Raw genomic sequence first — 23478 nt, 5'->3', positions numbered from 1 at the left:
GTGGTTTCACTCGCGCTGTTTAATATTCTGTTTTTGAAGCATCACTTTGTCGTTTATGTAAAAATATTGTGGGATGCGAGTGTCGTATTAAGTATCTCTTTTATGTGGTGTTTATTGCTGATGTTAAAGAATGTTTGTAAGTCAGTTCAGTTAATAAAATGTTTTCGTTTTGTAAGTTAGCCTTGGATTTTTTGATTTCGACGAAGGCATTTAAGAGGGCTTATTGCATATTGGTATTATGCCCACTGGTAGAACAGTTATGCTTGATATTTCGGCCAACTTGGGTGATCAAAGTAAACGTCTAACAGATTAGGGTAAATAATGTACGATCGCATAATACCTACTATTTGTTTTCAACGTCAAAAAATATGTTAATGTGAAAATATTTCGCAAAATAGGGTTTGACCTAAAAACTTTGTACATACTAATACAGTATTCACCAAAGCATATAATCTTATACCTACGTATTAGCCTTGCCCTATTATAGTAGCAATTATTAAGCCTTATTGATTTCACAATAATTTCACTTGAGAGGACGTGTAATGTGCCGCATAATCAGTTTCTCGGAACGAATACAGCGTGTTGGCAGTAATTATAGAGCTTTAATCCAAGTGTAAATTGATTTCAATTAAATTATACGGATGTAAACACTTGGTTGGTGTTCAATTGACTATATCTATTTAAGTTATATAACTTATACATTGTAATAAAACAAACAGAAACATCATTGGATTTTAGAGATCTCGAAGAAAAAAGCTTCATGAAAAAAAATGATTATTACAATCATTGCGACGGATAAAATTTAGGTTGCTGTAATTGAAGCCGTCTCAAATTAATCGCTAATAAGAAGATGATTGCGAATATACAGATGATGTGTCAGGCGTAGTCACACGTTATCCTACATGGAGAACGTAGACAAACCGATGCAATGCGACGTGACGCAACATGTCGTATCTCATTGTAAAACAAATCAAACATAGGACACAAGAAGCGCTATTCTCTACAGACTTTACTATCGAGTTTCAAGAGTGACATTTAGAATATATTACAAGAATAGTTCCTACGGTAATCGTTAGAGGCACCAATCAGATTTCCTTACAAAATTTGTAAATAGCTAGCCGGTTGTTGGTAGTCGAAGGTAGTAGGAAATCACCACGAAACTACGAGTTATAGTTTGTAGAAAGTACTTTAGCCAACAACTGAGTATCAAGCTTAACTAGTCACATCTCAACTGAAGCTCGGCTTATCCGCTCACGTTAAAACTAAGGAGGAACTGTAACTAACTCCAGTTACTATTTTATTATGTACTTAGTCTGGAAATGTTTTGCGCATTGTCATCCAGTCTTGTGTATTTATTCATAGCCCGCATCCTCTTTGAAAGGCATCCGACAAAAATAGTATAACCTATTGCCAGTTGTGGGTGTCGGTGTCACAATATTTTTTCAAGTATGTGGGCTTTACGGGCAGGAGAAAATGTTTCGTAATATTTGAGAGAAAAATAATATGAAACAGAAATACTTCCTTTTGCGTGACTGGTTATGTTGTTCAAGCCACCTACAGCTTTTTCTTGACAACAAACTTCATCAACTGAACACGGTACTTACACGGGAGGTTCAATGAAAACAGAACTATCATTATTATAAGAACCTAGAGGAATCTGCCGTAAATTGTTATGGGTTCTTTTAATCATCGGATTGATCAAAAGCTGAACAGTTTTTGTAGAATATTGGAAAGAAGTCAAGTGTTAGCCGTCTAATAAGAGTGATAAAACATAATTAAGTCATTAGTCTTCTGGTTTGGTTTCCGTAATTAAGCATGTACAATAACATTCACGGAATCAAAAAGGATCTCTTCTGAGCAAATAAGCCTTAACGAAGGTCTAATCGTTTCCCGCTATTCATACTACCGAGTTATAAAGAAAAGATATTTCCCATACAAAAAAACCTTCTCGTAAAAAAAATATACCAGAAAGATGAGTTTGCTTTCAAATTACCAGAAAGTGGGCATTCCTTTTAGGTGTTTATTGAGAAGGCTGCGTAAAAACGGCGCCTAATTGGCGGGAGTATCGATGTCAGATCGTTTTAATTGCTTTTTACTCGATTAACCCGCGGCCATGACACCTTGAGACACCTTCGGATATCTAAATTGCAACATTATCACAAATAGCTGCCGTAAAGTTAACGCATTGTAATTTCTTATGTTTACGGTAATGTTTAATGGAACTTTGGCAAAGAAGCGGTTTTTGTGTGAAAAGTGAAGTTAATCTAATAAAAAGTATGATATAGCTATAATTTTAATACTATCACTAATATGTTTTATTCAGAGGTAGAATAAGCATGTTATGTGATGTTAAAACGCGTGTGTAGTACCTACACCCTGGAATATTTAATAAACTTCAAGCTAGAAAGTTTTTATCAGCGTATACCTCATTAGTAAAACTGTGGTCATTTTAATTAAAAAAAGAAATAAAGTGAGCGAACATCAGTTATTCAATTTATGAACGTGTATCGGACCGTTTGAATAAAATAAAGCACCAATCCGTTCCGGTATTTTAATACGAGTGTGTATACAATTTTTTGAAGTATCGAATGCTTGTAAATTTTAACGAAGTGTGTATTCCATTTCTGTTTGCATTCTAGTAGTTATAAATATTTATATACTTATCTAAAAATATTTTTTTTACCGGTGCATTTTTTTCGTTTCCAACAAAAACTATTAAATTAAATAGAATTTTGCGGAGAGTAACTCTTAATTATTCAATTGTAAATATACTTCTTATAATACTTCTCTCTTAGTAGTTTTGAATAATGACTGTCTATTTGCAGCCGTAAAGTGTACAGTGCTGGGCGTTGGAAAGTTATTTTTATTTATTTATTCATCCTTACAACTATTTTTACCCCAATACAATAGTGTAGGTACATTAATAATTAACTATTATTTAGGTATTTAGTTAAATTCAGGTCTCAGATATTTCACCAGCTAAAGCAGTATTATTATTATTTAAAACGTTCTGAATTCAATGTGAACCGGATTATTCCGCTTAAGAGATTATTTTGGCAAACGTGCTACACTTTTCGACCGACGGTATGAAAAGTTCTAACCAAAGGTTATGCAATCAAAGTTTTTAACTTTATTTACATGGGTTAATTAGGCCGCAATAAACTAAAGTTAAATTGAAAGAAAAATGTTTTTATAGTAACTCGTGTAAGTTCAATATGCAATATACCTACCTAATGTCACCTTCCGATTGTATTTGAAACATCAAATACTCTGCCTACAGCGTTTTTTGATGGGTTTCTCAGAAAGCATCCTCCTTGACTACTTTACTTTAGCAATATTTCACCAATACCAGTTTTCAGAAACGATAAAAATCACATTACACGTTATCAGAAAATATTGTGAATAATAAAAGCTTTTTATGAGAAAATTCAATTGATTCCCATGTTCATGTCTCCCAATTTTTGTAAAGGGTAAAAAATTAAATCAAGATTTTCTTTATCCTTTGACCCGTGTTGCATAAACTTTTTTATTTAGATATCCAAATTTCATGGGAAAATACGAGGAAATCACAGCCGCGATGCTGTTTATGAAGAGAGATGATTCTTTTACTTATTGTATCGTTGTAAAAGAGGTGTGTGTTTATTTATACTAAACTGCTTAAAATGTTTGGTTTAAATTAGTAAAACCGTTAACAATACGCGATCAAATAATTTTATGAGTCTAACTACACATAATACTGTTTTTTTTTAAATACAAACCACCTAAGTCGACAGCTAGTTAAATGATGGACGGAGGTGGGAAGAAAGAGTTGTTTTAAGCAATTTCCTAGAAGCTCTTCTTTTTTTTATTTTGTTAAAGATCTTTTTCGGACTCTAACGAATATTGTTTTAAAAATGTAGCCAAAATTTGTCTCAAATTTTACGCTTAGCAACACACTTGTATTATTTTCTTGGTTTACGTAAATAAAAGTTCCGTTGTACACATACCTATAGAAACTAAAAAAAAAACAAATACCGTACACCCTCCTAACCAAATCCACTGAACTAGTCACTAACAAATACAAATCCAAAGAATTTATCTATAAAAGAATGTTCTAGAATAAAGAGACGGCTCTAGTTCAATAGCCATGAAGGTCGCGGTCGCATAAATTACAAAACATGGGACGGATTAATGTGTCAGAACAGATGCGTGTTTCTCTACAGTCGGTATAAGAGTTTGACATTTAAAATGTACTGCAAAAGTAGTTCCTACGGTGCCCGCTTGAAGCGGTAATCCGATTTTCATAGAAGGTGCTCGATAGCTAGCCGGTTGTCGATAGCTATCGTGTTACTGTATGCGTATAACGTATGTCAGTTGACCACTAGTGTACGACAAATTGATGGTCAGTACATCGCTGCTTTGACATAAGGTGATGATCTCTATATTATAAGGGAGAAAACAATGTAGAGCGTAATGGCTTCCAAATGGTTGTGAACTGATACGTGCTAGCCCCGTCATAAGCGTATTACGTATCTCAGCCGACAACTAGTGTATGTTAAATTGATGGTCACTATTCAGTACATTGCTGCTTTGACATAAGGTGGTAATCTCTATGATAAGGGAGAAATCAATGTACAGCGTAGTAGCTTTCAAAATAATGTCAACTGAGATTCATAATAGCCCCCCTGTTACGTGAAGTGTGAACGAATGTGAGTTTCATTGGATGTCAGTTCGAATGCGGTTTACCGAACAGCCTGATTGGCGCCGGCCGATACTCGTTGACATCGTAATTCATCAATGCTTTTAATTTGATCCCTGTAGCGTGAATCTCTTCACTTTATTTTTTCTTTTTTTGCACGATTGATTTATCAAAGGTTGAAGAGTAAACCTTTAAGTAATAAGTAGCCTGAATTAAACGAAATGTTCATTATTACAGTACAGTTCAATCTTGATTATAATTAAGTATCGAGACTTCGTTCATCGTATTAGTCTTTCGCATTATTATTCAGTAAACCGACTTATTTATGATCAATAGTTGAATTTCGGATTCTAAAACTTTATTCTGAAAAAATCGTAATTAATTTAGAACTATTGTCTGGATTGATTTTATTCTTAAAGTTAAAACACAAAGTCAAACCAAAGAACTATAATAAAAAAAAAGTCTTTGCATTTATTTTACATTTGTTGTTCATATTTATGTTTTTCAAAATACAATGTTTAACCTTCAACGTCACTCAGTTTCTAAGTATTCAATAAAATGTGGTAAACATATTATTATCGATAGTCAAATCAAAATTGCTTTCATAGAAAATATACTTACACGAAAACATTCCGAGAATCCCATACTATGTGTGACAAAGGTTATAGTGAAAGAAAAAATATGATTATCATCATGCCACATATTTACAATGAACACTTTTATATGTCTATTCAAATACGAACCCAAAAAGTAATCTCATGACTTTGTCACTGTTATGTAGAAATTTAATTCAGTAGCGCGATTCCCAACCATCGGTACTTTTGAGTATCAAGAGTTTGACATTTAGAGTGTACTGAAAAAATAGTTCCTACGGCGTCCGCTAGGAGCACTGATACGATTTTCATACAAGCTTCTTAATAGCTAGCCGGTTGTCGATAGTCGATTTTGATAGAGAATCGCGTTACTGAATTCCGCGATTTTTTACAAGTTGTAGTGTTCACTTTTGGTATCAACAATTTTTTTACGATATTAACTTGGTACGTTATTTAATTTGTCAGTTACAATAAAGGTATTGAGCGTCCATTTTGGCCTTTGCACACTCATTTAAATCTGTTATTTTGTTTTTGAAATCTCCGTTTGTTTTCCAAGAAACGAAGTCGAGAGGACAGTTGTTAAAATATAATAAAAAAGGGCCGATTTGAAATCACTTGTAACTTATTGAATCATCGTTAATTTTGACAAAGGAAATTATATAGCGCCTCCAGTGTATGTCAAAAATCTAATCCATTGTATACATTCATTTCCAATTCCAATTCCATTCAGATTTTAGTACTTGTGAGATGTAGCTCGATTTTCTACTACTATCGACTACCGCGACCGGCTAACTATCAATAAATTTTACAAGAAAATTTGTTAAGCGCTTCTACCGTGCTCCTTAAGAAAATAGGACTAAGTACATTTTAAATGTCAAACTCTCGATACTCGACAGAACCAAATGTAGAGAATCGCGCTACTTAATGGTTGTGATTGCATTTCAAAGTGATTTAAAACCAAAATGTTCAAAATGATTGGACAAAATCAAACTGTCTTCTTCTTCTCAAAAACATAATTTGAAAGTTGCAAAGTGAAAATTCGTTGCAAATTTGACTTTCACTTGACCGATTGTATTTTATTCCGAAAACGAACTTCATTAAAAGTTCCTACCAAGGATTCTAGATGTTAATTGAAGTGGAAAACCGAGTCAAATGGCTTGATTACGAAATTTTATACCACTGAAGACATTATGTAGATTTATTTTAAATTGTTTATTTTTTGACGAGTTACAAGAATCAAAAATACTGTTTGCTTCCACGATCTTTAATAAATTCTAAACATAACGACTTTTTTCAGGTTTTAATTTTGATTCGGACGAGACAAAAATGGGGGAGGCCGTTGCCTAGGAGTGGGATGAAAATGCGTAAATAAAAAATCTAGGAAAATATTGTAATATATTGTATGGCTACAGATTAAAATTGTTGCATTGATTATATTATTATCCATTTGTTAAAATTGTTTCTTTGAATGTACGAATCATTGCTTTCAAAGACTATGCCGGACCCTTTGTGCCTGTTCCTGTATGCAATTTTAGTTCAAATTCCACACGCAACTATTTGAACAGGTATCATTTGGGGATTATTCGACTCAAATCTATAAATAGCCTTCAAACGAGGTACTGAAAACTATTTACGTAGCACATTCGATGCGATATCAAAGCAATATCGATAAAATCAAAATAGATATTGCCAGATGGATGCCAACCCACACATTCTGATATTATTAAAATATATTATATTATATATGTATATAGTAGTAAATTATTTATTTATAGTATTATAAATTTGAAAAACATTATTAATATGTGGACACGTTGTTGTTTGTACCTTTAACAACTCTGATGCAAATGATCCTAGATGTAAGACACATTGTACAATTGTTTGTTTTCCCAAATAAAGTAAAATAAAAAAAAAATAACATATACATATATCTTAAATTTTCCAGAGAAACAGAAACGCTAACAAAAGGCTATTATGTTTAACTTTACATTAGTGACGTCAATTATATCAACTAAGTCTGGCCTTGTCTCCGAACAACCAAAAATGAAGCTTTATACAACATAATATACCAAATTCAGAACAAAATTTGTCTCAAAGGTCAACATACAAGATTACACCTTTCTATTTGCATCAAAAAATTCTATCACGTGCAAATCTTTATTCGCTCGTCGCTCAATTTTAAAGTCAAAGAGTTGGAAATGAAATTCTAAGTGGCTATGCAGTTTTGCAGTCGACTTTTCAAACTGTAGTTCAACGAGGTGAATATTATAGGAGTACGAGTTTCAGTGTAACAGGTGCGAGCAAATATGGATTTGTAGGAATCTACTCGACATGTTTGAACTTTGAAAGACTGCTCCACTACTTAATTTGAATGTTGGCAGGTATTTATTATTCAGGGAATTTTGATTTGATTAAGACTTTGTATGCTTTAGTATGAGAGTTCATATATATGTATCATGATTGTGTTTTAGTTTTGTTATTCAAGTAATTGTGTATGTTATACGTACATAATACGTTAGTAAATGTTAGTAAAAAAAGTAAGTCTCAAAATGAGCGATGATCAACTTATTCGCATCTCGAAAAAATACACAAAACAAGAGGCTTTTTATGTAAATCGAAAAAACGTTATTTGTTTAAGGGTATATTAATTAACAAACATTTGACTCTAACTTGAAAGGAAAGTATCAGATATTCCTGATCGTGTTACACTACATTCTGTCATCTAATGGACATTTTAATACATTCTTGTTTATGATCTATTTCCTTAATACGTAATTTGAAGTCGCTTTTAATTATTTTTTAATTAATGAATCCTTGAGACATGATCGTCCGCGTCATGTAATCTGAATCTTATTAAAATTATTTAAATGAAAAATACAAAGTTTAATACTACTTTGAATAGATTTTTATATGACTATGTACATATCAACACCTAAGCTACAACGCATACCTAGGATCGAAGGTACGTTTCAATTATACTATAGCAGGATTCTCTACATTATCAAAAATCTATCACTATCAAAATAGTAAAAATCTTCTCAGCGCCTAAAGCGGGCGTCGTAGAAACTAGAACGTCATAGAACATTTGAAAAGTTAAACTCTCGATGCTACATTATTACCGACTGTAGATAGTCGGGTTACAATTCTATCTCCCAAATTCTTCACTCACTTGTAGATCACCGTTTCTTAAAATTAAAGTGTTCATAAATTTTTAAGTATTTTTAGAAAGAATGGAGTAGGAGATCGAACATTGGATCATCAGTAAATCTTTGCCTCACTCAATGTAACAGCTACTTCACATTGTATACAAAACCATTAGCCTCTAATTAATCATTACAAAGATATGACCCCAGATAATGACTTACTGAGTAGTCGTACAACAAGAACGTTCGTTATCTGTCAGAAGTATTTGCGCCAATCAACGTTGTGGTTCTCTGTTATCGAGATCATCTCAAAACAATAACTAAGGTAAACATCCGATGTTAATCTTCTTATTAATGTTGTGGTGATACATTGGAATTATCTACGCGTAAATTTCGAGACGATATAGTTTTATAAAGCCTGTTCAATTAGAGTTTAAGCACCGAGGTTTTGAAAAACAACTGTGTGAAATCCGATCTCTCTTATGTCGGTTTTAACGGTGCAGTCACCATTTTTATATTGTTTGTCGTTCCGTTTTGAACAATCGTTTCTCAAAAGCAAAATAATATTTAAAAAATAACTTCTGCGAAGATCAAACGACCAAAGAATCCGCAAAGAAACTTCTACAGTAAGCTTTTCATGTCGGAATTGAATTACCAGATTGAAAATATTTCGCGCATTTCTTTTGTCACCAAGTGTCTCATATTTCTTTGTGGTTGTCTCAAAAATATACAAATTCCATTCTCAATCAATGAGCAGAAAGATCGAATTAGCCACTCGGTAGAAAACAACTTCACTCTTCTGATTTATATCGGTTCTGTTTTTTATTTTTCGTTTGTATTTTGGCTTTTGTTTGGTGTTTGTGTGCTATTGACGGTTGAGTCTAGGCGTATAATTCAATCTTAACAATAAAGGTTAGAATATAATTAACTTGTTTTTGCCTAGAGCGTCTTTTATTTTCGTCAAAATTCGTGGAAAGTTCAGTCTAGAACTCAAATTATGAACATAATTAGAGTTTGTTTTACAGTTCGGTAGATACATAATGATGAAGTTTGAAAGATCACGTGGGAATATCAGAGATTTGTAAGGCGAAACTTTCATTTACTCTTCGATAGATTCAACTGGTTACTAAAAGAGCAAATGTATCCGAAGTTGAATAGAAACCGTTTGTTCAATTTATTATAGCAGTAATATTATCATTTTAAAGTGGTTATTCAATATCGTGGCCGACTTCACACATCCATACGTAAGTACTCACGTTAATATATCTTCCTAGATGCAGTGCGGCGGCAGGCGGCGACCGATTGACCTTTAGCTGGTGTCTCAGGGTTATTAAATTAGAGATCCATCTACCTATCGCGCGCAGACAGCCTAGTCCCAGCCAATTTAGTACGAGGTTGGCTGCCTATTTTCCTTGTTTCTAGATTGTAAGAGAATTTTGTTACAGTAATATATTACGATTAAGGAATTAAAGCAGTTTGTCTTTTCGTTTCGGTTGTTTTACGTCTTAAAGTATATTTGGGTTCATTGACCTTTGTCTTCAGTCAGTAAGCTTAATATTTGCTCATCATCGTATAAGGTATGATAACAAGCAAATACCCTGTTACGCGTGTATCAAATATGTAGCGCAAAAGTTATGACAACGTAAATAAATTGTCCAAAAATCTACGTTTGAAGTTCAGTGAATTTTACCCTGTGTTAAATATATTTTTATACTTAAAATACTGCTCATTCAGTCAGAAAGAACAACAATAGGCTCGCCAGTATTGTAAAAAGAACTCAAAAATTGTGGCTACATTTCGTAGGAATATCATAACAATATTTCGTTACGTAGACGTACGTTTTAATTGAATTTAAACAATACTTTTTGTGTTTATTGGCAACATCCAATCTCACTGTAAATGGTCAAACAAAAATCGTGGCAAAATACTGCCGCGTTTTCATAGCTTCGTTGTTTTAACTGATAAAGTGATTGGTCATTGTCCTTCGTTACTATAAACAATTCTATTAGCGTGCTAAAATTGAATTCTTGTGCTACGAAATTATTGAGTTGACTGATTTTTTCTACAAATATTTCTAGAAGATATTATAAAAGAAGATGCAGAGAAGGATTCCTAGAGGCTATTTCTTAAAGTTACGTTAAAGACAAGAGTAGCGCTAAAAGCAAAAAGTATAGCTCGTTTTCATACACATGATTGCATATTGTATTGGTATTCTTAAGAAATTTTCCTATACCATGCTGTTCCTATAGTACCAGAACATTCTTATATTTATCATGAATATCATTTGCGCTATATCCACCAAATATCATTATGATTAATATGACAAGTCACGTACCGTAGCCGCCATATTTCCGAGCAATCTCGAGGGTAACAACCTGAAATGAGAAAGGACATAAATTACAATAAGCCTTCAAGACTCTAGTTACACTTGCATAAGGAAAACGGGGGAAAAATAAGAGGAAATGAATGAAAGTAATCTTAAGCACCTGCGGTTTGCCGCCGGGAATAAGTTCTGCTTCAAGAGATAGTGGTTTATTTAGTAAGTGAATGTAAATATTTGAAAAGTAGCTTAATGAGACAGACTTTCTACTAATGAATTGATTTAATGAGAATTATTGGCCGATCCGCATTGGATACTCTAATTCTAGACGATTTTTCCAACGTATTTAAATAACTGTAGCGCGATTCTTTACCACTTTCGACTATCGAGAAATGGCTAGCTTTGAAAAAAAAATGTATGAAAATCTCAATCGCATCTTTAGCGGGCGCCGTCAAGAGAAGAAAAAAGAGTTTAGGAGACTTTTTTCTTCCGAGCAATTGGACAGTATACATATGCTTATAAAAACGATTCTTGAGATATATTATTACAAACCGTACAAAAACCTTAGAATAAACAAACCTATCAAAGTTCTAGTATCAAAGTCTAAACATTTAATCGAGGTAAACCTGGCCGTAGTCTCATACTGACAGAGTTAGCACAGGCATGATTGCGTTAATCCCTGTGCACTATTATGTAATGCAACGCTTGAGATTTAGATAGCGCCGTCCAAGGCATACGGCTGGTTAGACCCGTAATTGGGTACAGACATCACATATGTATATTATTATATATGTATAGAGGAGCTCGTGGCTTAGTTAACAACAGCCGCGCGGATCGATCTCTGACGTTAAGCTACGCTTGCCGAGGTTGTTCACTGGATGGGTCACTATCATAAACAAATCGAGTTCCTCCGTGTTTCGGAAGGCATGTTAAATCGTAAATCATTTTCAAAGATCTTTGACAGTAGTTAACAGTAATAAGAAGCTTGAAAGTCTGACATCCAGTCTCACCGAGGTCCAGTAGGCAGTCGCTCCATGAGAAATACTGATAGCTAGCTACATCCGGTGAAACTGGAAGTCGACTCCAACATAGTTGGAAGAAAGGCCATTTATTCAGTATTATACATGTACGCATAGAACACTATATAACATTGTATATGTAGGTAACGACGGTTAGTTTAGTATTCAGCGGGTTACTCTGCCAGTAACAATATACCGTGTTTGTGGTTACATAGTTGAATTACAACTAAAAGTAAATATTTGTTTGAATTTGAATTACACATGGTTTTGTGGTCTAAATGTTAAAACACAAAACAGTAATTGTTTCATCTAGCTCGCTTTTTTAAAATACATATATTACTAACAAATCATTGGATGATATAATGAGTCTTAGAAACATAAATTGAAATCATATAAAAAATTGTTTTGTAGGTAAATTGAACATACGAAGCCTTAGACAGTAAAAATTGTATACGATTTATAAATCTAGTGCGAAAGAAAAATAGCAGTTTTAAATGGAAATCTACCGGATCATTGATATTTCCGATCGGATCACAATAAAACTATGTTATGTTGATGCAACTATTTTGAGGGATCACCAATACAATGCTTGTTTGGCGTCCATCCAGGAATCTAGTCAATGTTTAGATCCATCGGAGAGTCCGCTTCATATCTGATATTGTAAACATTTTAATAATATTGTGGAGTTGCTAGTTTGGCACAGTTAGTAAGTGCTACGTTGTTCAGATTTGGTTGCAATTTGATAACTCTATGTATTTGTTGCTCTTGTTAAAACCGGACAAAGACTTAAGCAAGCAAGGATTAAAGTCTTCAGATTGATATTTACAAAAACTTCTAAAATCCCGATATTTATGTCTGCAAGCAGATTCCGTATCTGCCAATTTACAATAGGAGAAAAAACCTTGTGGCTACGATATTAATTGGCGTTCATTTCTGTGTTCCTTCTTTCCGGCTATTCCCAAAAAACTTAACAAAAACGACAAAGTATTAGTCATGTTTGCCTTCCAGATAATAGGGAAGTCTAGTGTTATTTACAGGGTATATACGCATCCAGAATAGCAAATAAAATCTACCACTTTATAAGACTGCGTTACCACGTCTCGACTAATACATGTAATTGTAAACAAACCACAAGAAGGAGTACATATAAATTCACGCAAACAAATCCGCTTGTCACACCAAACATGCGTAATGTAAATAGTTACTACAAAATTATTAGGTTGTGGTTTTACTAAAGTAGAGCTGAGTGAAGCGTTGTGAAGCGAACTAAGAATTGACCAGTCTTAGTGCTCGCTTTCTCCACTCCGCGTCTTTGGAAACAATGCCATTGTGAAATCAAATTGTTGAAATTCCATGTGGATGCATCTTACAGTAGCTCGATTCTCTTCAAGTATCGACTACCGAAAACCGACCTGTCATCGAGAAATCTATACTAATATTATAAAGCTGAAGAGTTTGTTTGTTTGTTTGATTGTTTGTTTGTTTGTTTGTTTGTTTGTTTGAACGCGCTAATCTCAGGAACTACTGGTCCGATTTGAAAAATTCTTTCGGTGTTAGATAGCCCATTTATCGAGGAAGGCTTTAGGCTATATATCATCACGCTACGACCAATAGAAGCAGAGTACCATTGAAAAATTATACAAAAACGGGGAAAATTATGTCTCTCTTATGTGACGCAAGCGAAGTTGCGCGGGTCAGCTAGTTTTATATGAAAATCTGATCAGCGCCTGTGACGGACGTCGTAGGAACTATTTTGGCAGTACATTCTAAATGTCAACCTTTCGATACTCAACAATATGTTGACTATTTATCCAATTATATCAAAAGTTGGATTGTGGAGATAGGTGTTTTTGGCTGATAGCTCATAACTATTTCAAAAAATTTCCAGGAAAAAAGCACGATTCCAACTGCTAGCTCACAAAATACTGACTTAAATTAAATTATTATCAATCGAAAATCGTATTTTTAGGTTTTACGCACTCCACTCCGCTCAGTTCCGCTTCAGTAGAACTATACTTTTAGACGAGTAGTAATGTGTGCCGTATTTATGCTTATTACATTATGTTTATTGAAATTATGGTCGTACCCTTGATCGTTCATTGTGGTTCTCTCGCGCAGCTGTTACATGCGTAGATTGGTTTGATTGATTGATATTGCCTATGAGCATACCATAGTAACCGAGAATCCATTTGGATAGTCCACGTGCCTACATTGTAAAGAAAAGTACTCTACGAAGAAAGAATTTGTTGGTTTAAAGAGACAGTAGATTTGGAAAGTAAGGTTTTTAGTGGATTTTTTTTGTTAACTATCTTCGGAATAAGTTTTATATTATAATGGGTCATAAGATCGTAAATTTTCGTCGCAAGTACAGTTATTGATTAAAAAGTGGCTTTCGATAATTAGCTTTAAAATATTTCAAAATGCATTTATTCGTGGTAATTTTCAAAATCAAAATATTGAATAGAACTTATGCACTTCTTCGGCCGTTAAAAATTTGAAGAGTGCTAAAACCCACAATACTGACAAGCTATTATATTTACGTGGATCTGTATTTCCATGAAAACTACGTATCCATTTTATGCTGCGTCGCTTTTCCCAGAAACCCAATCGTTTAGTTATTTCATATCGATTGAGGCTACAAGCCAGTGGATTGAAACAAACTTTAATTTTACGAGTAAATTCAAACCAAACCGAATGTTGTGTGGAAAAACATATGATCGACTGTCTGTATGTTTTTATTTATTTTATCTTTACGTAAAATAACAACCGACGTAATTTAAATAATCGCTTCATAGCTCACTGTTCAATATTTTAAACGAAACATACATAGAATCTTTGACTAAAATGCTATGCTATTGTTTAGTACCTACATTACAAAAGTAAAGCAATTTAACAATAGTATTCCATATAGTTTAAAAAGTTACGAGTCAATTAATTTTCACGATAATTTGACAAAATAATAACGTTTTTGCAAATAAGTTAAGCACAAAACTTTGGCCATTACACTAACATTCCCACATATAAAATACTTAAGTAATGTTGGAAAACAAAGCTTAAGAACATTGAATGTAATAACACAATAGCTCCATAACAGTACAATATTATTTAATATCTCCTACTGAGAATATTATGGTCTCAATAAGTACAAACTTTCACCATTAAAATAATGTTTTCACATAAAAACGTCTGTACATCGCTTCTTTGTTTGATCATCTTACACTAAAACAATCTATATATACTAATATAATAAAGCTGAAGAGTTTGTTTGTTTGTTTGTTTGAACGCGCTAATCTCAGGAACTACTGGTCCGATTTGAAAACTTCTTTCACTGTCAGATAGTCCATTTATCGAGGAAGGCTATAGGCTATATAACATCACGCTACAGTCATTAGGAGCGGAGTAGTAACGAAAAATTTTACAAAAACGGGGAAAATTATGACCCATTCTCTTAGGTGACGCAAGCGAAGTTGCGCGGGTCAGCTAGTCTTTAATAATTCCATTGAACCAAACTTCCAACATTCGTGTAAGCACAAACAAAAAGTTTGTACATAGTTATGTTTTTGAAGTAAACAATTGCCTTGTAAAAGCAAGTAATAATTTCCCTTGGTGCTCATCAAAAGAAAGAAAGCCTAAATTATTAAGTTTGGAAACATTATTAAGAATGTTGAGGTCTTCATGAATACTAATGGTGATGGATGACAGTGAAGCAATTAACATTATAGTATGGGTTTAATAAATAATAAAGTCGAACTCATAAAACACATCAAAGTTATATTTAAATTAATTTACTAGGCAATTTGCTATTTAATCAATCTTATACAGTTTCCTTTAGTTCTATCGGTACCCAAAAACCCTTTACACTGAATAAGGAACTAAATTGAAAAAACCTTTTGCGACGTATTATTACATCGGGTGCATTGGGACTGACTCCAATACCGAACAAAATTATTGTATGACCCATGTTATTAAGATGTTTTATTCCTATTAATAATATAAATAATGTAAGTTTCAAATAAGTATATCATAACAACAGGCTCACATGTTGTTTATTAAAATGAATTTTAATTCGTAAATTTTAAGGTACTGTGAGTCATTTGAAAATAGTGTCTAACTGAATTGCAAAAAAATCTATACACGTAATGTTTTATAAAATCTAGTATTAAGTACCTATTAATACACGTACAGTCAGATCTAAAAATAGCTGATCATACTCAATCTTTTGAAACCCTATATACTGAGTGTGCACATTAATTCATGGAAAAACCATTTTCAATTGATTGAAATGTTTAATTCTAACTCATCCTACCTGATTTTGATTAGTTATTTATTAAAATTACGTAACACAGAGGTTTTGAAAATATGAAGTTGTTCAGCTACTTTTGGAGCTGAGTGTACAAGCCAACATAGTAATGAAATCGTCAGTGTCCAAATAACAACAGATCCAAAAGCCGTCACGGTCGGTTTAAACTGTTTTCATTGCATTGTGCGTCGGTTGAACTGCATCAGTAAGTTGTACTCGCTGTTTCACGGTCAGTAAACTTCGCTACACGAGTTTTTAAATTGCATTTTACATCGCTGAAAAAAATACGCCACATTTATTGGCTCGCGATTTTTAAGAACAATTTTGGACTGATTAAAGTCATTTTTTGAGTTAAAATATTGATATGTTTTCAGTAAATTGACCATGTTATTGAACCGTTAAGTATAATCAAAGTCGATTGAAAAAGTGTTGTTTTTAAATAAGAAAGCTTATCTTCTTATTCTCCAATATTTTCAAAAATAAACAAATTGTAAGACACGTTTCAAATACTTTTTGCAGTTCAAAATAATACTTACCTACAACTAAATTTCGCTGTCGAAAATTCAATCCATGCTTGTTTCTACATCAAAAGATACCTATTTTATTATTTATCAAAAGATAAAAATATTTCTATATAATATATCTTATAGAAATGTTTTTTAAAGTTTCCTTCCAACTTTCTTAGTTGTTATGCATCTAACAGAACAACATTGTTATTATAAACAAAATAATAACCCGCCACAAAGCTCATCCAAGTTTGTTAAAAATTACAGTTGTTCACCGTTAACGTGGCCGTTAAGGCTTAACTTTCTTGTTTGTTTGCAAAACCTCGACATTCCTATTTCAGCACCTTTGTAAGGAAATAGAATAACAACATATTATAGTTAGTACAATATATTCACGTTTCCTTTTGATATTATTTTGGTATCATGGATAAGATTTTATTGAAATCTAACTCTGACTTACAAGCATTTATAGTGAATTATTAAGAATGTTGAGGTCTTCATGAATACTAATGGTGATGGATTACGGTGAAGCAATTAATATTATAGTATGGTTTTAATAAATAATAAAGTCGAACTCATAAAACACATCAGTTATATTTAAATTAATTTACTAGGCAATTTGCTATTTAATCAATCTTATACAGTTTCCTTTAGTTCTATCGGTACCCAAAAACCCTTTACACTGAATAAGGAACTAAATTGAAAAGACCCTTTGCGACGTATTATAACATCGGGTGCATTGGGACTGACTCCAATACCGAACAAAATTATTGTATGACCCATGTTATTAAGATGTTTTATTCCTATTAATAATATAAATAATGTAAAAGTTTCAAATAAAAATACTAAAACAAATGTGCTTATAATATACATTTATAATTAAAATGGATTTTAACTCGTAAATTTTAAGGTAGGTACTGTGTCATTTGAAAATAGTGTCTATTGTGTCTAACTGAATTGCCAAAAATCTATACATTTAATGTTTCATAGAATCTACTACCTATTAATACACGTACAAGCCAACATAGTAATGAAATCGTCAGTGTCCAAATAACAACAGATCCAAAAGCCGTCACGGTCGGTTTAAACTGTTTTCATTGCATTGTGCGTCGGTTGAACTGCATCAGTAAGTTGTACTCGCTGTTTCACGGTCAGTAAACTTCGCTACACGGGTTTTTAAATTGCATTTTACATCGCTGAAAAAAATACGCCACGTTTATTGGCTCGCGATTTTTAAGAACAATTTTGGACTGATTAAAGTAATTTTTTGAGTTAAAATATGGACATGTTTTCAGTAAATTGACTGTGCTATTGGACCGTAATATATAATAAAAGGCGATTGAAAAAGTGTTGTTTTTAAATAAGAAAGCTTATCTTCTTATTCTATGATATTTTTCAAGATTAAGGAATTTCAATACACGTTTCAAATACTTTAACTTTCAAAATAACACTTAAGTATAATTTAATTTCGCTGTCAAAAAATCAAACCATACCGGTTTTTATATCAAAAGATACCAAATATTTCAACTACAAAATTGTTTTTTAAAGTTTCCCTCCAACTTTCTTAGTTGTTATGCATCTAACAGAACAACATTGTTATTATAAACAAAATAATAACCCGCCACAAAGCTCATCCAAGTTTGTTAAAAATTACAGTTGTTCACCGTTAACGTGGCCGTTAAGGCTTAACTTTCTTATTTGTTTGCAAAACCTCTACATTCCTATTTCAGCACCTTTGTAAGGAAATAGAATAACTACGTATAGTTAGAGCAATGTATTCGCGTTTCCTTTTTCATATTATATTATTGGGATAGTCATATGCAATTAGGGTAAGGATGATAATATGGTGCCATGGATAAGGTTTTATTGAAAATTAACTACAGCGCGATATAATTATAAAAATATTTTATTATACTTAATTCAATATCAGTATTTTTAGAAGGCGTGCCAATGTAAATAATTTGTTGATATTAGGGCAGTTTTTTTCGTGAAATCGATGTATCATATTTCAATTCAAATCACTATATTTTTTAATTTTACTTTTATGATTTGGTTTTGTAATACAACAGATATTCGCACTTGAGTCTGACAGTAGTAAAATAAATCAGTTTTACAAAGTAAATGTATTGGTTAAATAAATAGTTTTATAGCTTTTTTATGCCAAATTGTTCAGAGTGCTCCACGTCACTCAATGCTTTTAACTAAATTCTTTACATTTCAACGGTTTGAAACTTATTTTACACAAACATATGTATATTCTACACAATAATGGATTGAATATTGACAAAGTGACAACTAGAGAAGAGTAACAGCTGACTAAAAAAGTGTTAAAAAGTACTTTTTAAACTTAAAAGTACATAACTAAATATTTAGTTTCGTATAGCTTCAATAAAGCTATCTTTAACTGATAACAGATATTCAATATTTTAGTTATAATAAAAAATATGGTCTATCTTTTATGCAAACAATGTAATATTTAGGCAACGTTGGAAGAGGGCTATCCATCACCCACGTTATTGAAACCCGTTAGTAGCAGCTAACGCTAAGCTGCATCATGTTGCATTTGCAAGTCATTGAAACTGCGAGTCAAAACTAATAGCCATATTCCCCCACATGTTTTACATACATACATTGAGACATCCTACTAGTATAAATGAAAAAGATTTTAATAAGTATAATTTTTTAATGGTTGCCTGGAAGAGATTGCCACTGTGCGATAAGGCCATATACCATTTTTATTTAATTTTTTTATTTTTATTCATGTCTATTCTTTGTCTTGTTTTTTTCAGTACAATAGAGTATTTTCATTTCATTTTCAATGTTTTTATTTTTCACGCTAAAACTTCTAAACGGATTTTGATGTTATAAAATTGGGTATACAGGTAGTTAATAGCCTGGATGAACCTATAATTTACCCCCAGAAATCTTTTCAGGCAGAAGCTAAAATTTATATAAACAAATTCGTTTCAGATATTTTTAGGTATTGAAAGTAGACAGAAAGTCAAACGTTAAATGACTTATTACGTACTTAATAATGTCTATTTAAACATCACAAATATATTTTGCTTTATAAATATATCTTTGATATAAATATTGTATCAAAGATTTATTGGTAGTACGGTCGTTCGTCGACATTTCGAGTTATTCCGGTCTGATCCCCCAAACCGATCCAGTACAGAATAATATTAATTGGTAGTGGATCGGTTTAGGGGATCAGACCGGAATAACTCGACATTTCATGGTTAAATAAATTTGTCTCGTGTTTTGCTCATCACGGTGTTATGAATCTCGAATATCAGAATATTTTCTCTATAAATAATACTCTACGAGGGGTCGTTGTCCTTTAATATTTGTTTTATCCTTGTCAAAGAAATTATATGCTTGGGAATCCTATGACGCAGTTAGGCGCAACGAAACTTATAATTTTTATTTCTAGGATTATTGTACGGCTGTCACTTACTTTGTTAAAGGCTGGATTTGTGTAGAATACTCATATATCTTAATTTTTGTCAGTTTTACGTAGGTTCGCGTATAGACTACCATTGGCATAAAAAAATCCATAAAGCTGTTATTCAAACATGTTAAGACCATTCGACTAAGACCCGTGGTCAAGTGGTAACCTAAAAGTGACCTGATAAATATGCTAATCGTTATATCATTTGATTCTTACTCGATAGCAGCGAGTCTACAAACTATAACTGAAAACTCTTCGAGTACAAACTGACCTTGTAGTTACAATACGAGAGTAAAATATCCTTTATTTCCTTACCCTCTGAGGGTCATTCTTCAAGTCAAATGATAACTTATATACTAAATTATATGACGCGTAAGTTACAACCGAACATAAAAGGATCATTACCATGAAACTCGATCACGTATTTCCAATTTAGACGACATGTGACCAGTTTACGAGAAAATAAAATCTCTTTGGCACGCCAGATTACTTCGAAGATTGGAACTGTAGTTTCAATAAACGTCACCGGTTGCTGAGGTCCTGTTTATTACTAAGCTGTGCTTTTGGAGACCATACACGTGTTTTTCTACATTCTAGACGACATTTATTTATCTCGTCATGTTATTTTGCTTGGTGAGAAATTAAATGTATATTGAGGTAAAAAATAAATGATTTAAAAAAACGCTTTTGTTCTAATCCATAAATTTATTCGTGGATGTGATGTGTAAGCTTTAAATCTAAACTCCCCAGTTAGAGGCAATCACGGCGAACCTGTGAATCTGTTTTAATCGAGTTACTATCGAAAACTTTTGTAGAGAAAGTTGATTTAACAGAATTCTTTTTTTAAGTTAGATTGAGTCATGTTCGATATGAAGACGACACGATAGTTTCGAATGATTGTAACGATTGCGCTATGTAAAGTAAAGAATACCTCAAGCCGCTTTAAAACCAAGTAATGTATACAAACTAACTGCTACACCATTTTAGCACAAACTTGCTCTATTTAAAGTATTTATCCAGACAGTTTTCTTGTCACTAAAACTTGCGCCAACTTCATTAAAACGGTCTTGTAGCCGGCAAAATTTACGGAAAATTTTCGTATTTTCTCTTGACACCCAACCACGACAAGTCAACTGCAAATCGTAGCTAACAAGCGGGCTCGGCTGCTGCAGACGTGCCCTAAAAGCATGGATTACATTTCTGAGTAGCTTAGACTCAGACCGCATCTGTCTTGAACTAAGCCGTCTATTCATTAGGGATTCTAGTGCCTTGAGATTGTTACGTTAATTGAATGTTGTACTTGTGTAGTACTTAATCAGTGATGTTTTGGAAATTTGCAGTTCAAATATTAGGTAGTTGTACACCGGTGTAATCTGTTATCGTAACTAAATATAGTTGAGGAATTTGTTATTAGTTCTATTATGGTTAATTATTAGTAAATATTTATTTAAATCGAATTTTAATATCACCTAAAGTAAGATTTACGATTAACTACAAAATTGCAAACGGACAATAACGATTTATTCGACATTTATACGTCTTATAACAACTATTTACACTGTTCATACCATATACGAATGTATGTACAGACAGCGCTTACCCATATAAATTCTCGGCCGCGCCAAGCTAAGCCGCTAAACGGGCTCCAAAATATTTGTTCAAAGGCTAAGAAGATGACGTATACCGACGTCAAACAATATCAAGTGGTTTAACACATTGTGTGAAGCCACGTGACAGGTCGTTAACCCCTACTGTCCGTGGACTGACCCATTTCCTCTTACAAGACAGTGCGAGGCGTGGGATAGCAACCACCTGAAACATGTTATTTTTCTTAGAAACTGGTTTTAAACGACATTATTGATGAAGTCAGCGGTGTAAAGGGTGTTGTTTTGTTTTGAAACCTCTATTAAGTTTATTAGACAGTTAAAAGTTAAGTTTCTAGGTCTAGAGGTAGTGGTTAAAGTACCTTGATAGATAATTTATTTGCCACTCAGTTTAAAATATAGTTTTTATTCAGATATGTGTTATAGAACCGAGTGTAGGAAACTACTTTACAAATCTAAAAGCAAAATTACATATTAGTAACCAATTTCAATATAATTTTCTTTTCTAAGCAAGGCACTAAATAATACGCAAAAGCTTCCGAGAATCCGTCAAACAGGTCAACTTGTTAAAGCTCCATTGTAATCAATATAATCCCGTACATATTTCGGATAAAATACAATGTAAGGCGAATTCCGAGCTAAAATCTATCCCGAAAACAAACTTAATGAAGGAAATAAGGTTCATTTTCGTATAACCGATATCTGATACTTATCGAAGTTGGCTATCTATCTTAGTTTGTATATTCATACAAGTTCAAACGGTCTAATCGGGTGATGTTTGCGTCCCGAAAATCTCATTTGGCGTCGGATACCGGCGGGTGTTCAATTTACGCCAGCCTTTTAGATTGGCTTTATTTCCGGCTTGAGTAGCCTACTTAATTAGTAGTACACGCGGAATGATATGCCTTTGTTAGTATGCGGGATTTAGACGATTTATGTGAGGCAGGCTTATAGTTCGGAGAGATAGGCTTCATACTTACGCAAGCAGTCTATCAAGCTTTAGTACCAAATAGATACCTACAAAGTTTATTCACTGTTATACAAGCTCCTATACTAATAGTCAAAGTATACATTTCACTTCTAAGAATACTTGGAAACAGGAAAAGTGTGACTTCCTTGAAATAATTTATTACGTTTGTAACATAGTTATGTTTCACTCACACTTAAGTGCGTATCTTTGCAAATGGAAATGGGTCGTGTTCGACTTTTATTAGTAAATAACTAGAGTTCTATCTTCTAATGAATAATTACGACCGGTTTGTAGGAATCAAGCGTCAAAATAAAAAAAGTTCATTTCCAGGCACACACACGCTCGAAATCATTCACAATCTCGAAACGTCGTATAGTATAATGTTCTTGAAACATCGACACGTCCTTCTTAAAATTGTATGTTCCCAAAACAAAACAAAAGTTAGGTATTAAATATACAAACACAACATACACCAACCGCTCCCCACAGCAAATAAATATGTCTATTAGCCGAAAACCTTGAACATAAATTCCAAATATAATAATCTCAAACGAAATGAACCACCACGCACTTACTCACCCATCTATGCACCTTATTAGGACAGACATTGCAGCCTCGCTTTCATTCTATTAGCAGCGGATAGCACTAGAAGCTTGTGGTTTGGATTAGACCAATTACAAGGCATGTACGTCTCTCCATTCACAAGATCCCATTACTCTAAGTACATTAAGTCTAGTTCATAATGCAAGATGTTTCGTACTCAAGAGAACTATAGAGGTAGAATAGTGATATTTGACTCGCTATTAAATTTTACGGCTACCAAAATATTACTCAAGGGACTACCACTCTTGAGTAATATTTTGGCACAGTAACTAATGTGGGTGTGTTAGT

General features: G+C 33.0%; 1 protein-coding gene across 6 annotated transcripts in view; it reads right to left on the bottom strand.

Annotated features, from left to right (window-relative positions):
• Positions 1–23478, bottom strand: part of Dh44-R2 (Diuretic hormone 44 receptor 2) — a 174664-nt gene that overhangs the window by 110015 nt on the left and 41171 nt on the right. For all 6 annotated transcript variants that reach the window (XR_012959847.1, XR_012959848.1, XM_076125116.1 and 3 more), the window contains exon 2: positions 10750–10789. The gene's annotated coding sequence lies outside the window, so the exon portion shown is untranslated. The remainder of the gene's footprint in view (positions 1–10749; positions 10790–23478) is intronic.

The sequence above is a fragment of the Anticarsia gemmatalis genome, chromosome 17 (assembly GCF_050436995.1).
Source record: "Anticarsia gemmatalis isolate Benzon Research Colony breed Stoneville strain chromosome 17, ilAntGemm2 primary, whole genome shotgun sequence".
In the NCBI taxonomy this organism is placed as follows: Eukaryota; Metazoa; Arthropoda; class Insecta; order Lepidoptera; family Erebidae; genus Anticarsia; species Anticarsia gemmatalis.
This window is presented reverse-complemented; position numbering and strand designations above follow the sequence as displayed.